The 19,481-nt window shown below is 41.9% G+C and overlaps 1 protein-coding gene across 1 annotated transcript in view; it reads left to right on the top strand.

Annotated features, from left to right (window-relative positions):
- DPYD (dihydropyrimidine dehydrogenase) overlaps nt 1–19,481 on the top strand; it is a 587,465-nt gene that overhangs the window by 259,650 nt on the left and 308,334 nt on the right. The window lies entirely within an intron of this gene.

Genomic DNA, 19,481 nt, shown 5'->3' with positions numbered 1-19,481 from the left:
CGAGAAAAGGAGATGCTGTGCATCACATCCCAGCTGAAGGGCAAGTCAGCACTGAGGCCGTCCTGTGACGTTGCCCACACAGGGTGCCAAGGCCCTGCATGCCTTCCTTTGCAAACCCTTTACCTTCTGGTACACACTGTTGAAATAACAGTTCACTCATTTATTTACTGAAAGGAAAAGAAAAAAAAGACATTTCTCAGTCAGAGATTCATTGAGAACAAGGATCAGAACACACCTAGCCCTGTCTCGGACCTGCACTTGTGTCTGAGCCAGGGAGGGAGACATGCAAATATGGGGACACGCCTCGGCAGCTTATCTGGAAGACATCAAACATCTCGGTACCTGGGAACTTCCAGATGTTTAATGTCATCAAGATAAATGTTTTCAAATAGCTGAATGATGGCCTGAATTTCTCACTTTTCTTCTTGATGTCTCTGTGACCAGCAGACACAGTCAGTGTGGTCTGTTTATTCATTAACTGGGTTCGGTGAGAAAGAAAGAGCAATGTGTCAATTGCATCCTATTATCTAAAAATGCGTCCGCTGCTTCCTACTCTGCACGTCGCCAAAGACGGAGTAGAATTTGAATCGTGTTTAACCAATAATCCTCTTGATGGTTCGCCTACCCAACAATCATTAGCTACCCATCTAAATTTATATTGCACAACTGACAACTCGAATATTAAGAAAAATGTATCTTTTCCTAAGCAAACCAATATATCTATATTATGCATTTCCTATCATAAAAATGTTAAATGCCTCAACACTTGATAGAAAAGATACACATATGAAATATTTAAAACAAATTTGGATAATATCCTTGGATTAAAGTTGCTAATTATTTCATTGCTACTGAGGCTAATGACAGTTATGAGTAACCGTCATTATTTTACCCAGTTCTGTTTCATGCGATCTCCTTCCTTGGGTTGTAGCAGTGAGTGGGAAATGGGGACCGGAGATGCGCGTGCCCTGCGCGTGGAGCAGACATGTGCCTGCTTATGGCGAGCACAGGGCAGCTGCGCCTTTCGTTACTGCTGGCCCGTATTCGGAGACAGCGTGGTGTCCAGCTTCTGATTTGGTTGAAATAATAAAGCCTTAGCCTTATTCAATATCTCTCCCATGAAAAATGCAAAGTGGTTCCTCCTTTTAAAAATTCTCATCCAGCCTGGCCGGTGTGGCCCAGTGGATGGAGCAGTCACCCCGGGGACTGAGAGGTCCCGGTTAGATTCTCGGTCAGGGCACATGCCTAGGTGTTAGGCTTGATCCCCAGTTGGGGGCGTGCAGGAGGAACTGGCTGATGTTTTTCTCTATAAAAATCAATAAAGAAAAAAAATTTAAAAAATAAAAAAAGGTAACAGTTGAACAACATTATTTCAATGATATATTCTCCGATTAAAGACAAAAAGAAGTGTAAATAAATACTGAATTCTAGTTAGTAAATTTTTCCCTAGTGGTATGCTTTAACAATTCTAAAATTATTTTCCATGTATTCTACAATTCAGCAAAATAGATATATAAAATAAATAATCAATAAAAACATATTTAAAAAATAAATAAAAATAACAAAATTAAAATGCTCATCCATTACCTCTAACTATGCAAGATTCCTGATCATATTAAATTGAGGTTTTATTGTTTGAAACTGATTTTCAAGGCTGTTGGTAAATCAAGCACAAGGAACCTCCAAACAGCATTTCTGCTCCACAAATTTCCTTCCCTGGAATTTTTAAATTGCGTATTTTAAAAATACAGATTTCGTAACATAGGAAGTCTCTTCTGCTGAACCGACATTTGAATTAATTCTCCTCTCTCTCTCTCTCTCTCTCTCTCTCTCTCTCGGATAGTCGAACACTGAAGAGACTCTGGGTGATTCTGTCCCCTTCTTGTGCAGCGGTGGTGCCAGGGGCAAAGGTGTGCACGTGTCCGTTTGCACTCTGTGAGGGGACATGTTGCCATTTGACTGACCTTACAGCTTGCTGTTTGCAATGGCGGCAGTAACAGCTGGCCTTGTCCCCACGTCCCTGCGAGATGAGGTGACAGAGTCCCATGTGTCTTTGAAGGCACCCCAGACACCTGCTCACTCTTTGGAAATGTCCACTTTGAAAAGATATATTCAAACTATATTGTAAACCCACAAGAGGCAGAAACTGTACCATTGCAGTGTGTTGTAGTTCCAATAGCAGCCAATGTATTAATCTGCCCAAACAGACACATGGTGTGTATTTGTGCATTTGACTTGACTTGAGTCATGTTAAGATACTCATCTTATTAGACCTAGTTGTTATTTTTTTCCTACTCTGGGGTAGGTTTGGTTTATTTTTCTTAGAAAATATTTTTAAAATAGTTCAATTTTTCTACAGCCATTGATTCCCCCCGTTTTATCATACATTGTTGCATTCTTTATAATCCAATAAACATTACGCTCATTGGCATCAGTCCGGTGTAGCAGCTGGAGCCAGGTGGTGCCCTCAGAAACCTGGCCTCCTGAGTCCCTTGTACTTCATGGTCCTGACCTCTTCAGAGGGATGATTCCGTATCTACTGTCTCGAGTTGTTTTAGTAATTAATTAACTAGAATATATGTAAAGCACTTAGATATATTCCTAGTGCATGGTGTGCATCTCTGAAGTTTCAGATGTTATCCTGTGCAACAAAACAGTGTTTTATTTTATTTTATCTTTTAGTTGAAAGTATTACAGATGTTTCCCCATTTCCCCTCATTGGCCCCCTCCTCTCCACTCCACTCCCTCCCCCATCAGGACTTCACCACAGTATTATATGTGTCCACAGACAAAACCATAATTTAATCATTAAATTGAGTTCTATCTCAGCCCTGTGATAGTATGACTGTTGTCCAGAGGTAAGAGCATCTGAAAATCAGAACCTCGGCTGAGGCCTCTCGGGCCCTGTTGTCCTTTTTTTTTTTTTTTTCAAATCTTTATTGTTGGATGTAAAATGTATTACATATGTTCCACATTTTTCCCCCATTGACCCCCTCCTCCTCACTCCCGCCCCCCTCCCACCTTTTCCCACACTATTGTCTGTGTCCATTGGTTATGCATATAAGTTCTTTGGTTTATTTTTTCCCACCCCTCCCAGCCCCTTTCCCTTTGAGGTTTGTCAGTTTAGCAATGAATTTGTGCTTCTTAATCCCTTCACCTTTTTCACCCATTCCCCCAACCCCCCTCCCAACTGGCAACCAACAAAATGTTCTCTGTATCTATGAGAATGTTTCTGTTCTACCTGTTCATTTTGTTTGTAGATTCCATTGTTGATAGATATGTATTCATTGCCATTTTGTTTGTTCATACATTTTATCTTTTTCTTCAAAAAGACCCTTCATCATTTCATATAATAACGGTTTGGTAGTGATGAACTCCTTTAACTTTTTCTTGTCTGGGAAAGTTTTTATATGGCCATCGATTCTAAATGACAGCTTTGCAGGATAGAGTAATTTTGGTTGTAGGTTCTTGGTTTTCATCACTCTGAATATTTCTTGCCACTCCCTTCTGGCCTGCAAAGTTTCTTTTGAGAAATCAGCTGACAGCCTAATGGGAACTCCCTTGTAGGTAACTAGTTGCCTTTCTCATGCTGCTTTTAAGATTCTCTCTCTGTCTTGAACCTTTTGCATTTTGATGATGATGTGTCTTGGTGTGGGCCTCTTGGGGTTCATCTTGTTTGGGACTCTCTGTGCTTCCTGGACTTGTATGTCTGTTTCCTTCACCAAGTTAGGAAAGTTTTCTGCCATTATTGTTTCAAACAGGTTTTCGATTTCTTGTTCTCTCTCTTCTCCTTCCGGCACCCCCAAGATGCAAATGTTGGCACGCTTGAAGTTGTCCCAGAGGCTCCTTACACTATCCTCATTTTTTTGGATTCTTTTTTCTTTTTGCTGTTCTGATTGGGGATTTTTTGCTTCCTTATATTCCAAATCGATGGTTTGCTCCTTGGATTTACATACTCTATTATTAAAGCTGTGTAAATTATTCTTTATTTCAGTTAATGCCTCCTTCAATTCTAACTGTGTTTTCACGATTTCTAACTGGTCCTTTTTTATGCTCTTGAGGCCCTCCCTAAGTTCACTGAGGTTCTCCCTAAGTTCATTGAGCATCCTTATAAGCAGTATTTTGAACTCAGTATCTGTTAGGTTGCTTATCTCCCTTTCGCTTAGTTCTTTTATTGGGGTTTTGTTTTGTTCTTTCATTTGGGACCTGTTTCTTTGTCTCCTCATTTTGGCTGCCTCCCTGTGTTTATTTCTGTGTATTACTTAATGAGAGGTATGGGGCTTGCTGAGACCCGATGCTGCTCGTTTGAAAGAATTTAGGAAAAACCTGAAGCAGGATCCAAGACCAGCCAATCCTATGGTTAAGCAAGTGGCAACAGCTTGGGTGGGCCTGAAAGTTGGGTGGGGCGGGGCGGGGTGGGGCGGGGCCTCAGGGAGTCAGCAGGGCGGGGCTACCAGTGTGAGCCAGGTTGCTGGAGTCCCAGATATGGCGGCTGTCTGCCGCCCCAGGGAAGGGCTCACCAAAGGAACAAAGGCCTCTTACAGCACGTTTGTCCCTGAGAAAGCCCCCTCTCCAGCCCTCGCTCCAGTAACAAACAGCTCAGTTCTTCCCTGTGTGTCTCTGGCGCCCCTCGAGCTGCCTCCCCTCCGAGCTTGGAGGGAGAGAGTCCGATAAGTCCGTGCGCGGGCCCTTTAAGGAGCTGCCTGGGGCTCCAGCCGCCTCAGCCTCCCTGAGCCTCAGTTGCCGCTGGTTTTTCCAGCCAGAAGTGATGGGGATTTTCTTCCTGGCCCTGGACCCTGAGCGGGGCACCTGGTGTGGGACGGGGACCCCTCAGTCCTCAGGGAGGACCTTCCCAGCCGCGGGAGCCTCCTGATTTTTATCCGCCACACGTGGGTGTGAGACCAGCCCGCCGCGCCGCCGCCTCCCCTACCAGTCTGGATGTAGCTGCTTTTTTAAATTCCGTAGTTGTAGGACCTTCATTCAGCTTGATTTCAGGCAATTTTGAATGATGGTTGTTCTGTAGTTTAGTTGTAACTTGGATGTGGTTGTGGGAGGACGCGATACCGCGTTTACCCGCCATCCTGACCGGAAGTCTCGTCCTGTCTTTCTTAATGAGTGAAATGATACTCTTTCATTTATGGTTTTAAATAAGACAAGATTTTATTGATTTGCTTATTTTTATTTGCAGATAAAACTTTGCACAATTTGTAACTTTATCATATGTTTGAAAGTGTTTTATTATTAACTCTGTTTTCACAACATCAAAAGGGATTTTCTTTCACTAATTTTTAGTAGTTAGAAATCTCCATTTTGAATTTTCACAAGTCTAGTTTTTAAAGAGTGAAAGATTTTTAAATAACCTTGTTATTTAAACAACTCTTAAAAATGGTGAGATTGGGCCACATTTATTATTTGTTTAATCTAAGATGATTGTTTTTATTTTGAGAAGGAAAGAGAGAAACACTTTTGAGGGTACTTAGTCTGAGTTTTTAAGTGCTTGAAAATTATGGGATGAAATAATTATGATTTAAAATTTGTGTTTTTTTAAACTTTTAAAATTGATTTGAGAGAGGAAGAGAGAAAGAAACATCTATTGGCTGCCTCCCGTAAACACCTGGACCAGGGACTGAACCTGCAGCCTTCCGTGTATGGGATGGTGCTCCAACCAGCTGAGCCACCTGGCCAGGGCAGAGTCACTGTGGTATGCATTTCTATAACCAGAAATACTAGCAATAAAATTCAAAGAACAGATGAACAAATACTGCCCTTCATTGCTAGATAGGAGACTTTTTCGGTTGATGACAAAACGATAGGCTTCCTGGTGACCAGTATAACTAAGTGGCTGAGGTAGGATGGAAACGAAGGTCGGTCTGGTGCAGCTGGCCCGACGAGCCGCCAGCACCTGCTGGGTTTCCGTGGGTATGTTCCCAGACGTGCTGGGTGGGGCCTGGGTGAGTGCGCATTCTCAGCCCCTCACAGTGCGGGCATTTGTTTGCTAACTCCCATGGTGTGCTGCCCCGGGCACTGCACGAGGCTCTGGGGTAAAGTGACAAAGAGGAAAATGCAGACCTTGCACCTAGAAGTGAAGCTGAGTGGGGAGACTCTCATTTCAGTCAACTGTGCAGGGAGGAGTTCAAGTCCCGGGGAGCACAGAGACAGTCTGGGCATTCTGAGCTCTCCCTGGAGAACACAGCTGTCTGTCTGCCGAAGTCTGAGCCTGTGGAGGGGCTTCCTGGGGGAGGGGCAGCTTGCTCAGCCCACCCTGTCAGGGCAACCAGGCACCCCACAGTCACTTTAGAAGCTCTGTTAAAAAAAAAGCATGTCTCAGAAAGTTGTCCTTACTTAATCATGCACGTTCCTCTTGATACATGAAGATCTGCGTTTTCCATTTTCATTTCTAAAATCGAACTTTCTGTTTTGTGATTTCCACTGTTCATTTGCTCATGAGTCATCATCCAGTGGCCATTCCTGGGCATCCAGTGAGGTGACAGGCACTGTCCAGGCTCGAGGGGACGGACAGAGTGAGCGGGTCTTCACCTTTCAGGGCCTCACGGGCCCACGGGAGAAACAGGCACGTGAACACACTCTGCAACGTAATGTGCTCATCTGAGATCCCGTCTGGACTGGGTTCGAGCCCGAGTTTCTCTGTTTGAGGCAATTTCATACCCCAAAGTGTGAGCTGACAAGTGGCCCGGTACGACCAGAGAGCGGTGGAGATTCTCTGTGGCTGGAAGAGCTGCTCCGTGGTAAGACAGGGGGAGAGTGTCTAGGGATGAGATGGCAAGGAATTTGGTACACATCCGTGTGGACTAAAGAGACATGTGTGGTCAGCTGGGGGTGTTGAGCGTTACCGTCTGCCCCTCCAGGTGACAAGCAGGAGGTCTGGACATGGGAGGCCTTTGGGTGGGCGTCCTTCTCTCCGCTTGGGCACTGAACCTTTTGTAACATTTTCCAGACAGTTGGCAATGAGAAACCATGGGGTCACCTTGGTGGTGGCCCCTCTCGGCGGCCAGTGTGTCCAGTAGACGAGGTGAAGGGCTCTTCGCATACAGGTCTAGCCCAGCCTTGCTCGGCTGGCACTCCCACACCGAAGGCATGAGAGGGCTGTGTGATGCACGCCTTGTGTCTCCGTCCAGAGTCACCAGTTGCCATGACTACGCTCTGCGTTTTGCGGAAGGTGGGATAACAGTGAGCAGCATGAGTGCCGCACCGACGCTGTCGGCCTCGTGAAAGGACCCCAGGCTGTGGGGCGAGCAGGTCGGTCTGTGTTCGCAGGAGTGTTGAAGGAAATGGCCTAGAATTATGAGAGAATAGTATCCATGAAGCCAGTTAAAACACTGTTTTTGTTAGTTATAAGTGGCTCCCAGTGAAGGTTCGGATTTAGGCAGAAGAAGCACAACTGTGAAAGAACATTCAGAATCAAGCCCTGTTTCTTCAATAGGATACTCAGATTGGGTCACTGGTTTGACAAGAGGTTGAATGGGGCGTGTCTGGGGGGGAGGGTCTGCCCCAGGTTCCTGTGCAGAAGAACTCACAAATGCAGCAGGTGGACAGGTCTGAGGGACAGGGCGACGCGTGGCGTCTGATCTGCTCGTCCATTCTACAGCGGAATTGGAATTGAGTGAAGAAAACAGGCTCGCCCTGGCCGGTTTGGCTCAGCAGTTAGAGCATCAGCCAGCAGACCAGAGAGACCCGGGTTCGGTTCCCGCTAAGGGCACGTACCTCGGTTGCAGTTTGTCCCTGGCCCCGGTTGGGGTCATGTGGGTGGCAACCAGTCGATGTGTCTCTCTCACATCGATGTTTCTCTCTCTCTCCTTCCCTTCCTCCCTCCCGCTGTATCTGAAGATAAATGCAAAAATGTCTGCAGGTGAGGATAAAAAAAATAAATAAATAAGTAAAAAAGAAAACTCAGGCTGACGAAACTGACCTTGGGGAACGTGACGTATCATTTTTCTCTCTAGTGCCTAGAACAGTGGCTATTTGTTGATTAAATTAATGTGTGTGAGCCATTATCAACTGGAGTTTAAATAACTTCTTTAAAGTATGGGAAATGTGGCATTTCTTCTGGAAACCCAGAAGCACCTCCCCATTCTGTAATGAAGGGGAGAGTCAGAGCTGATACTGCTGCCCCCAGAGGGGAGGGGAGGGGAGGGGAGGGGAGGGGAGGGGAGGGGAGGGGAGGGGAGGGGAGGGGAGGGGAGGGGAGGGGAGCATGCACGGACCAGGCTGCTCGGGCTCTGGGTTCATCTTCACGGCCTGAGTACTGAACGTGGGTGTGCCGGACGCTTCCTTCATGCCGGCTGGCCCAAGCTGAGAATGACCCCTTCCTAGTCTTTTCTGTACGTTGCTCTGCTTTTAACCAGATTTTGGGCAAGAACTATTCTCAGGAACTCAATAGCAAAAACACTGCATGTGTTCTTAAAAACTGTCCTAATGATCAGATTCTTCTAGCTGCGAGATGTATTGCCTTTCTATTGTAAATACACTGTGGGTGTGTGGGGGGGTGAACTGGTGGAACCCAGTGCATACTGGCAGGTCTGCGGAGTGACCGCCAAATAATAGAATCTTTGCAAGTTGTTCTTTGAAGTTGTTTTAAAGAGGTGGAGAGGATGGGGGTGGGGTCACACTGATAACAGTATTGAAAGTGATGTGGAATCAACATCACATCACTTACAACTTCCTTAGACATCCCCTTGAAGCACAGCATGATCTTCCTGTAATTATTTTACTTCCTTTAATAGTTGCATAGGAATGGGTTTGTTTCCGTGAATATCTCTGCTCAGAGCCTTCCCTTATCTTTGCTTTTCAGGCTTCACTGGGGTTGACATCATAGGCATTCTTGCAGGGAGACAGCGGATACATTCATAGTTCCCATCAAATCAGAGATTACATACAAGCAGCAGAGCCGCGGCCTGTTTTACGTTTTGCTGGGGAAAGAGGGTAGAAAATGGGAAAACTGCACAATTGTTCCAGAGAACAGAAATCATAAAACATGGCCAGTGTTGTTCAACATTCAGGGAGTGGCAGAGATGTCCTGAGCTTTATTGATCATGGCCTATTATATTTGTCTTTTAGACATCAGTTAGCTTATGGTCTACTCAAAGTATACTGAAACCTAATACTCTTGTGAAATATTAACTACACTAAGCTGCTATGAGATACACAATCTAGGAAAATTATAAAGCAATAATGTGGATTCTGTCTAATGTTCTCAGTAGTATTTTGTGTTACACATTGTTTTTATGAATTACTTGATTTGTGTTCTTGGCTCAAAGCACAAGATAAATTTAACAATATACCTACTGAAGATAGTCTTTGGTTAAATCAGACGTTGCCCTTCATAGATGTATGTTATAATTGGATAAGTTGGAAAGTTACATTGAAACCAGTCGGAATGAGTGAAGAGAAGGACAGATGTTGGGATGAAGAGACTGAAATGACTGCCTTCGTATTCATGTTCCTACAGCAGGTTCCCAGTAAAGACAAAAGCATATGGAAGTGTTGTATCTAATTTCACAGAGGGGGTCCTCCCCTGTGGTCCAGGTGTGTGTCTCTAAATGTCCCTGAAGACCTCCAGGCTTTTCCATTTGGTACATCTGTTGTTGAGTTGTAGTTGGATTTAAAATAAAATAAATAAATAAAAGAAGAAAAAATAAACAAACCCTGAGTGTGACCTGGGTAACTCACCTCAGTCTCAGTCTCCTTAACTGTAAGATTGAAATAAGGATCGGAAAAGACAATAGATACACATTGCCAAGTCCAGAGCTAACCACAGCTTTGGGGAAGCTGCCAGTCAGTGGGAATCATTAGTGTCCTGCCTTGTCTGCATGGCAGTACACCTAACGCCCTGTGTCAGGAAGCTACAGTTTTGAATTGCGCATTTACTGATGTACAAAAATTGTTAAAAAGAAATTCTGCTGTATGTCTTAAGTTAGTGCTGAAGTATGCCTACAGCCAATCAACAAGGGAAGGAAAAAAGTCGTAAGATGGATATCAAAAAATAACATTAATGAGCTGCTAAAGCTAAAATTACAGGAACTTATGAAATTGGTTAAACATAAAAACCATTAAACTGTTTACTGAAGCTTCACAGATATTCCGCAGCTAATGAGCATCTCTGCTATTTAAATAAGCCCAAATCGAACACACATTACATGGTGCGTAATTAGTCATAGCAGTCAAACACACACACACTTACTTTTAAAGCTCTATTTAGGGAATCTTTTCCATTTGATTTATTTTGTTAATTAAAATATTTTTCAGTATTCACTTATATTTTAATAATATTGTTTCTGCAAGTTGTATAATTTACTACTGTTTTTATGTAGGCTTTAAATGCAGCTAATGGGGAATCTTACATTAAACAGTTTTTTTTAACCCCTTTCTGTAATTATTTATATCACTTCTTGATCTCATTCAGCATTCTGGAAAGTTCTTTCACTGAGAAGCATATATAAAATATTTTAGTAGCCTCTACTTTTTTTTCATTGTCTCCTAATTATCAAGAAGTATTAAGCACCCAAATGTGCATAGAATTATGATGATTATGGTCCAAATCAGATTAAAGGATGATCTATTCCTTCAAGGAGTTTGTAGTCTTAAGTAGATGGTATCATTGAATATAAATAAGCAAATCAAAGTGCAGCGTTTGGGAATCCAACAGAGAATTCGAAAACAACCCCACGCATTTTCTTCGAGGACGCTGACCTCCATGAGGAGATCGCTTCCAGATAAAATGAAATCAAATCTTCAAGGAGTTTAGAGTTTTAAGTTGATGGAATTATTGCAGAGAAATAAGCAAATCGAGGTGAAGTGCTTGGACAATTTTAATTCTGAATTGATTAGTTGGTCAGTTTAGGAAATGAGAGTGAGACTCCCTGAAGAATACCAGGAAAACAGAAGCAGTTGCTACAGGCGATGATTGATGTCCATCTTTTGTGTTTAACTGTGATGCCCCCGCTTGTCCTGAGCTTCCAGAGGAAGAGATGAAAGCTGTATTTTCACACTGCCCGGATTCTACTAGCTTACCCAAACTAGACAGACACTGTTTAATCATAGCAGTGGGGACGTCAGCTAGTCAAACCAAGCAAGAGAAATTAACCAAGTGCCTATTCTTCCCTAGGCAGTGGAGAAGTTTTATTAAAGAAGCTTGAAAAATAAGGCAAATAGTTTTATTTATTCTCCACAATGAGCAGACTCTCTGATTGTGGAAATAAGACCTACAAGAAAATAATACACGTAGACCGGATAATGTGAGTGCCAAATAACGGAACGACAGCTGTTACATTGTTCACATTACTTTCGCCAACCAAAATCATGCATGGGTTCCTCTTATGTTCCAGGTATCATCTAGATGCAGGGCAAGATGGCCCAGGTGTCGTCCCCAAACTCAAGGAAAATTTACAGAGGTGCTTGTTTAACAGAGAACGGTTGGGGTTAATTTAACATAAAGGGAAAAAAATGGGTCCACGGGAAAGTGACCGAAAGGCTATGTTTGTGAAGCTGGCCAAGGCTAGAATTCTTTGCTGTTCCTCTCACCTCCTTTGGTCTCCCCTATGGCCCCCTGTAGTGAAGCTTCTAGAGACTGTTTTGGGCACATTGCCAGGCTTCCATTGCCCCCATTCCAAGGGCCATTGGCAAGGAGGACTTTGGAGTAAGAAATAACTGGATTCAGATTTCAGGGTGATTGCATCTCTATTGAAGAGTTGTTTTGTGGTCTAGATGAGATACGATGTGGGAATGCCTGGCATCATGCCTGTCTCACAGAAGGGATCAATTCTTTCGTAGGTGAGGAGGATATAAATGAGATGGAAGAAGTAACCAGGAGAAAGTTTCCTTTGGATGAGTTGTAGCCCAAGAAAGACAGTTTACAGATGAGAGCCCGATGGAGGGACATTCTACAGTTCAGAGAAGATCAAATGAATGGGAATCCACCACTGGATCACCCAGGAAGGCAGAGGGAGGAAGGCCGAGGTCACAGACTTTAGTGGCTATGGAGACAATAGACTGGAAGGAATAACTGGGTGGGGAAAATAGTAGACAGTCAGTATAAATCATCCTAGGAAATTAGGTAAAGAAATATGTTAGTATGGCAGTGAAAAAGGGAACCATGTTAACGCCAGTTTTTCAAAAGGAGAAGAGACTAGGAGAAATACAATATTCTAAGGAGAGTCAGAGATGATATTTGAGGCTCTGGAGGAGCAGAAAGGTGTAGAATCAAGATTGCCTTTTTAAGGGTTATGAAAGAAAGTGAAGAATGTTCATGTGGAAGCTATTGGGTTGGGGAGTGCCTAGCATGTCGCTTCCAACACTTAGAAGTAGAAGATTATGAAGACAGAACCCATGCTATCAAATTTGATTATTCTTAGTTGAAGGCACTATCTGGTTCTGACCCTTCCTTACCCCAGCTTATTTTATTTAAACGGGCCTCTGCTCTCCTGACCCTGTAATTAGTGATTATTTTCTTTTGCTGAGATTTTGCTTTCAGCTTTGATTTACTAGGATGGTTGCCTTATCTTGCTTTTTTGTTTCATTGTGCTTTGGTCCTAGTGGCTAATAGGTTATGCAAAATTAAACAACAAGCACACAGATGAATCCATCTATGTTTTCAAGACACCATTTTGTGATAGATGTTGAATTTTTCTCCCCCATTGTTTTAAAGTATAACATCTCAAACTCAACATAGAATACAAACAACCCTTCCTGATTGAGATTTCTGTCGCATTGTTTATGGAGGATTAATTTACATTTATGCACTATAACACAACATTCTTGACATCCTTTTATAAATACTGAGAAATATACTTGTCATATGCTTGTGGGTCTCTCTTCTGCAGATATGACAATGCGGCTCCGTCAGTTTAATTGACCTTGGCAATCTGCATCTCCTAGTGATGTGTCCCTGAGGAGAAGCTTCTGCAATTTTGAGCTGTGGCTTATTGAAGAACTTGTGTGTCACAATACAATTAAGTCTATATTTAAAAAAATAATTTCATGCATAACATTAAATTGACTAAAAGTTCCTATTTCAAAGCCACTTCTTGTTTTAAAGTGACCTCAGAGTGTCTTTTAAAAATTAAATAAACATATACGAACATAGTAGTAATTAAAGCAGAAAAATAACATAAATCTTGAATGTTTGGTATACACTGAGGATGTTTTTATTCTTTTTTTCTTTTCATCCTCACCCGAGGACATTTTTCTATTTTTTGTTCATACAGAGTGGGAGGGAGAGAGAAGAAGAGAGAGAGAGAAACATCGACGTGAAGGGACACATCGAGTGGCTGCCACCCGCACGACCAACCAGGGCCGGGGACAAACTGCAATCGAGGTACGTGCCCTTAGCGGGAACCGAACCCGGGTCTCTCTGGACCGCAGGCTGACGTCTAACTGCTGAGCAAAACCAGCCACGGCTTTTCGTTCTTTTTAAAGACTGCATTTAACACACTTCTCTCCTGTTTGCAGAATAATAGAGACTGTAAGTAAGCATATTCTGGGGTTCTTTTTAAAGTTCTTTTTCTGTCCAGCTACAGAGCTACCCAGACATGTGCCGCAGACCCCTTCGTGATGCAGCGTCACGGACCCCTGTGGGGAACTGCCTGACCCCACCAGTTAGTTATAAACAAGAAGGAGAGACTACAGCCCTTTTATAAATATTCATTACACCGCATAGGAAACGGCAAGCAGTTATTTGGTTTGCAAATGTGAATATACATTTTCACCCTCTTAGGCTTTCCCTCATTGCGAGCTAGAGAGGCAGGCAGGGCCGTGCTGCCCAGGGCTGTTCTGTTGGCCCCTGGGGAGGAGCAGCAGAGCGGGAAGGGCCCTGCGGAGCTCCCGGAAGGCACCGCGAGGAGGAAGGCAGGGAGTCTTCCTCATGGACAGCCTAAGGGACAGACTGTGAAGAAGATGCACACGCCTTCTGCTTTTCTTTTTACTGAATCCTTGATTTGACTTCTATGTTAAATACTTCAGAGCTTAAAATATGTTTAAAAAATAGAAATAACTGTTATATTTCAAAAGACTCATTGAAATCATGAAAGGTATTTGGATTCATCATATCAAATTCAACAAAGTTTCAATAAGTTAATTCATGAATTCATTTTCTGTCTATCTACCTCTCTCTCTCTCTCTATATATATATATGCACACACATATGTATATGTATATACACACAAACATACACACACACACTCACACACACATACATATATATTTACGTAGAGTCCATGTGCCTACAGGGAATGGTGCTAACTGATCTGAACCTTTTGATGATCGAGTTGTAATGAATGATCCTCTTTGGCTGGCTGCTCAGCCCACTGAGAGAGTGTTTCCTCTGTGCTGTCTCATTGCTCACATTCCCAGAAGTTGTTCATGTTCTACTTTTTCAGGGATCCTTTGTAGATGTTGGTAAGTCAAACGTATTAGCTATTAAATGCAAACAAATGATTTCTATTTTGATTGACATAAGCTTTACTATAATATGTTAAATACCCTCCTAACCAGCTACTGGGCCTCTCATTATCTTTTCTGTTTATTTCTTAAATGTGAAGCATTTAAATGTGAGCATGTTAGATGCGAAGGCCTCCGAAAAAGAGTAGGGAAATCAGCAGATACGGCTCAAAAGGGGTCTCAGATCATTTTCATAATGACAGGAAAATCCTTTTCTGTTTTGGGACACAGTGTCAGACATTTGTTTGATTATTAGTGAGATTAGCTCGATATTACCAATGATTCAATAACTAAAACTATTGATATTCAGGTCCAAGACTTCAAGGTATATATGAATTAGACATTGAAGAAAAAGAGCGTAATTTTACAAGTACACATGAGTACATGTGAGTTTTAGGGACATAAAATAACACAATGTGTATATAGTGGACACATCGTGAATAGGATAACACTGAATTCACAGGTAACTGCCTGTTAGGTGGCTTACAGTGTCCACGCTGAATGTTTTAGGAAATGCAAGTTACTTATTAAACTTATGGTAATGTCTCCTGACTAATTGACTGAGTTAGCAATGGAGTCCTAATGCAACAACGAATCAAACCATGTACATTTTAAAGTATAGATTATAAAGCACATCTCTCAGGAACGTGGCCGACTTGAGCACCTGCCATGTGGAAGGCACTACGTTTGAGGGCCATGCTGGCTCTGGGCCGGGGCTCCTGTGCCCGTAGCCGGGCAGGTGCTGGCTCTGGGCCTGGGGCTCCTGTGCCCGTGGCCAGGCAGGCTCAGTTCTGAGTGAGAAACATGGTGCTGACTCTCTTTCACTATGTATCAATTACTGTGTTATTTTCCATAAGAACATCTGTAAACCTACTTTTGCCCCACCCTGTATTGGAGGACTCCTTTATAAAGAAGAAAATTTACATATGCAAATGTAGGCACCAGGCCTTGAAAGGGGCCCTTGCAGCTGAGGGACCTGGAAGTTTAAGCTTCAGTAACTTTGGTTTTTGATTGTAGTGGCTGCTGAGGGAAATCAGAGATGATGTGGGTGTAATTCCTACCTTGCTCAAGCCTAGAGTAAAATCTGTGCTAACCTACAGGGATGTTATCATAAATCAACGAGAGAGAAAAAAATGTATGAAAGGGCTTTGATTTCCTGGTGAAATTGTTTTGAATACCTTCTCATTTAAATGCCATCTTTATTTCAGGTCACTCTGTAGGACAAAGTTGTATCAAGTCTTGGACAAATAAAGTCATTTCTTATACAGGAGAATTGTTTTTATTGTATAGATGCACCACTTACACAAACCATCCAGTGATGATGGGTTACAGATATTGTTGCTATAAGAGTTGCATCAGGGAGCCATGCTCACTATTGACTTTCTTGCAACTCAAGTAACTGTCAACATATGGTAGTGATGATCTGTTATGCAATGGGAACAGATGATACAGGTCTCTCTTCACCTTTGAGACATTAGAAAAATCTTCTCAAAATGCTATTCTGCATTGGAAATAATTACATGAATATTTAATTTTACTCTCAACGAAAGGTGAAATCACATCAGAGATACAAACAGTAACAGCTTTTTAAATACAAACCTGAGCACAATAGCACTGATCCATCTGCTCACTTATTCATTCGAGTACCCATTGAATTGAGAGTCTCCTGACCTCTAAGGCTGTCCTGGGCTCTGTGATTCAGTGCTGAGTGACCCAACACATTCCTATTCTCATGGAACGCACAGCCTTATGGGACAAACATAATTAACAGTGGTCCCTTAATGATAGTCTAATGTTCTTTAAATAGAAAGTTACAAATATGTACCAAGGTTTATTTCTATTTCTATTATTGCTCAGAAGAAACTTGTTGTCAGTGTCCGAATAACATTTTTACTCAGTCTATTGAACAACTAACTTCCAGAATCTTTCAATCTTTTCTCCATTAGTGTAAGTTGTTATATTCTTTTGTTGTCGTTGTGTTCGTTTCCATTGAATTTATTGGGGGAGAGGTGACATTGGTAATAAAATTATATAGGTTTCTCCCTGGCTAGTTTGGCTCAGCGGTTAGAGCATCGGCCTGTGGGCCAGAGAAACCTGGATTTGGTTCCTGCTAGGGGTACGTACCTCAGTTGCAGTTTGTCCCTGGCCCTGGTTGGGGTTGTACAGGAGGCAGTCACTTGATGTGTCTCTTTCACGTCGATGTTTCTCTCTCTCTCTCTCTCTCTCTCTGTTCCTCTCTCTCCCTCCCACTCTATCTAAACATAAATGGAAAAAATGTCCTTGGATGAGGATAAAAAAAAAATTATATAGGTTTCAGGTGTACAATTCTATACTACATCATCATCATCTGCATACTGTATTGTGTGTTCACCATCCCAAGTCATTTCCTTTCATCACCATCTATCCCCGCTTGACCCTCTTCTACTCCCCCACCCCTTTCTCTCTGGCAATTACCATACTGCTGTCAGACTCATAGACATGGAGAACAAACTGACAGCTGTCAGAGGGGAGGGTGTTGGGGGCTGGGTGGGAAAGGTGAAGGGATTAAGTTATATTCTCTTTTGACTGGAGTGAAGAATATCTCCTTTAGTGTCCTGAAAGACTGCACTTCAAATTAATTTTATCCTAAACAATCTTTCAAATGTCAGGACCATGCATCTGATCAAAGTTCCCTCCAATATTCTTAAAGAAGCTCAGCGTCTTCCTTTTTTTTTTCTTAATTTATTTATTTTTGTTCCAGATGTTTCTCCTTATTCCCCCACTGATTCCCCCTCCCCTTTCCTTTCCGCCCTCTCCCCAGCTTTGTTGTCCCTGTCCATTGTTCATGCACACATGCATATAAGTTCTGTGGTTTATCCCCCCACCCCCACCCCCTCTACTGGGACTACCTCATTACTCAGACTGTTATCTTCATTATATTCCACAACTAAGTGAGATCATATGATACTTGTCTTTCTCTGTATGGCTTGTTTCGCTTAGGATGACACTTTCCAGGTTCCACCATGTCTTCTGAAAGGATAAGAGATCTTTCTTTCTTACAGCTGCATAGTACTCCATTGTGTATATGTACCACAGATGTTTTATCCATTCGTCTACTGATGGACGTTTTGGCTGTTTCCAGATCTTAGCGATTGTAAATAGTGCTGCTACAAACATGGGGTACATATTCTTTCTGATTGGTGTTTCAGGTTTCTTAGGTATATTCCTAAAAGTGGGATCACTGGGTCAAATGGAAGTTCAATTTTTAATTTTTTGAGGTAACACCATATTGTTTTCCATACTGGCTGCACCAGTCTACATTCCCACCAGAAGTGTACTAGAGTCCCCTTTTCTCCACACCCTCGCCAGCACTTGTTGTTTGATGATTTGTTGATGGCGACCATTCTGACAGGTATGAGGTGATACCTCATTGTTGTTTTAATTTGCATCTTTCTGATGATTAGTGATTGATGTTGAGCATTTCTTCATATGTCTCTTAGCCATTTGTATGTTCTTTTTGGAGAGGTGTCTATTTAGTTCCTCTGCCCATTTTTAAATCGGGTTCTTTGTCTTCCTTTTGTTGAGTTGTATGAGCACTCTATATATATATTGGAAATTAACCCCTTATGTGATGTATCATTGGCTCTCACATACAGTGGGTAGCCTGTCCATTTTAATGATGGTATTTTTTGCTGTACAGAAGCTTTTGAGTTTGATGTAGTCCCATGTGTTCATTTTCTCCTTTGTTTCTGTTGCCTTAGGTGATGTGTCAGTGAAAATTCTGCTGCGTATGATGTCTGATATTTTGTTGCCTACATTTTCTTCTAGGATTTTTATGGATTCATGAGTCACATTTAAGTCTTTTATACATTTTGAGTTTATTCTTGTGTAGGGTGTAAGTTGATGGTCTAGTTTCATTTTTTTGCATGTAGCCATCCAATTTTTCCAGCACCATTTATTAAAGAGACTGTCTTTACTCCACTGTATGCTCTTGCCACCTTTGTCAAGTATAAATTGAGCATATTGCCTTGGGTTCATTTCTGGGTTCTCTGTTCTGTTCCACTGTTCTATATGCCTGTTCTTGTGCCAGTACCAGGCTGTTTTGATTAAAGTAGTTTTGTAGTATAACCTGAAATCTGGTAATGTGATCCTTCCTACTTTGTTCTTCTTTTTCAAGATTGCTGTGGCTATTCGACGTCTTTTTTGGTTCCATATTAACTTTTGAAGTATTGGTTCTAGTTCTGTGAAATATGTTGTTGGTATTTTGATGGGGATTGCATTGAATCTATAGATTGCTTTGGGTAGTATGGACATTTTAATCATGTCAATTCTTTCAATCTATGAAGAAGGTATGTGCTTCCACTTTTTTATATCTTTCTCTATTTCTTTTTTCAATGACTTGTAGTTTTCTGCAAATAGGTTCTTTATTTTATTGGTTAAGTTTATTCCTAGGTTTCTTAATTTTTTTGTCGCTATGGTAAATGGGATTGTTTTTTAGTTTCTCTTTCTGTGAGTTCATCATTGGTGTATAAGAATGCTACTTTGCCAAATTCATTTATTAAGTTTAGTAAATTTTTGATGGAGTCTTTGGGGTTTTCTAAGTATAGTATCATGTCTTCTGCAAATAATGACAGTTTCACTTCCTCCTTTCCAATTTGGATTCTTTTTATTTTTTCTTCCTGTCTGATTGCTGTGGCTAAGACTTCTGGTACTATGTTAAATAAGAGTGGCGAAAGTGGGCATCCCTATCTTGTTCCTGTTCTTAAGGGAAATGCTTTTAGTTTCTGCCCATTTAGTATGATGTTGGCTGTAGGTCTATCATATATGGCCTTTATTATATCTACCTATGATTCCTCTATTCCTACACTGCTGAGCGTTTTTATCAGAAATGGATGCTGGATTTTGTCGAAGGCTTTTTCAGCATCTATTGATAATATCATGTGGATTTTATTCTTTATTTTGTTTATGTGGTGTATAACATTTATTGATTTGTGAATATTGTACCAGCCTTGCATACCTGGAATGAATCCCACTTAGTCATGGTAAATAAT

This window comes from Molossus molossus, unplaced genomic scaffold (genome assembly GCF_014108415.1).
Source record: "Molossus molossus isolate mMolMol1 unplaced genomic scaffold, mMolMol1.p scaffold_m16_p_20, whole genome shotgun sequence".
Taxonomy (NCBI): domain Eukaryota; kingdom Metazoa; phylum Chordata; class Mammalia; order Chiroptera; family Molossidae; genus Molossus; species Molossus molossus.
This window is presented reverse-complemented; position numbering and strand designations above follow the sequence as displayed.